Source organism: Galeopterus variegatus, unplaced genomic scaffold (assembly GCF_000696425.1).
Source record: "Galeopterus variegatus unplaced genomic scaffold, G_variegatus-3.0.2 Scaffold492, whole genome shotgun sequence".
Classification (NCBI taxonomy): Eukaryota; Metazoa; Chordata; class Mammalia; order Dermoptera; family Cynocephalidae; genus Galeopterus; species Galeopterus variegatus.
Window position 1 is genome coordinate 349,397 of NW_007726603.1, and position 624 is coordinate 350,020.

Sequence of the window (624 nt, forward strand, 5' to 3'; positions counted from 1 at the left end):
TGTGGGGCGCAGGGGGTGCGGGGTGCAGGGGACAGTGATGAAATGTCTCCAAGAGCGGGGCGTACCCTACCCCAGTCCTCCTCTCCCGCCGTACAGCAGTGCAGTGCCGGCGGGAGGGCTGGGGGACTCTCACGTCCCCCCACCCCGCAAGCCCCCAGGGCCCAGGCGGCGAGGGGCAAGGAGACGACGTGTAGCTGCCGCCTTTTGTGTGCTCCGCCCGGAACGGTCGCGCGGATGTCGAAGGAGGGAGAGCGGTTTTCTGGCCCGAGCGGCTCTCCTGGGTCCCCCTCTCCGCCCACACTGTTTTCTTGCCCAGTGGGTCCACCTCACGGGGACAAGCCGCTGGAGGGAGCAGGCTTCAGGAAGAGGGAAGTTGCTGTGGCACACCCCTGGCCCGGGCGGGGGAGAGCTCGGTGGCGGGGTCTTTGCCTGGGGCAGGTGGTCTAGTTCAGAAGCGACTGTGCACCAGGGGTGGGGTGCGCTGGCACTGGGAAGGCCATCGCCCGGGGTTTGGAGGACTTACCCATCTTCTAGGAGCTTTTACATGTGCCCTGCAACCTCCTCTCCATTTCCTGCTCCTTGCCTTATCCTTCTCAGCTTCCAAGTTGTTTTTTCCAAGGATCA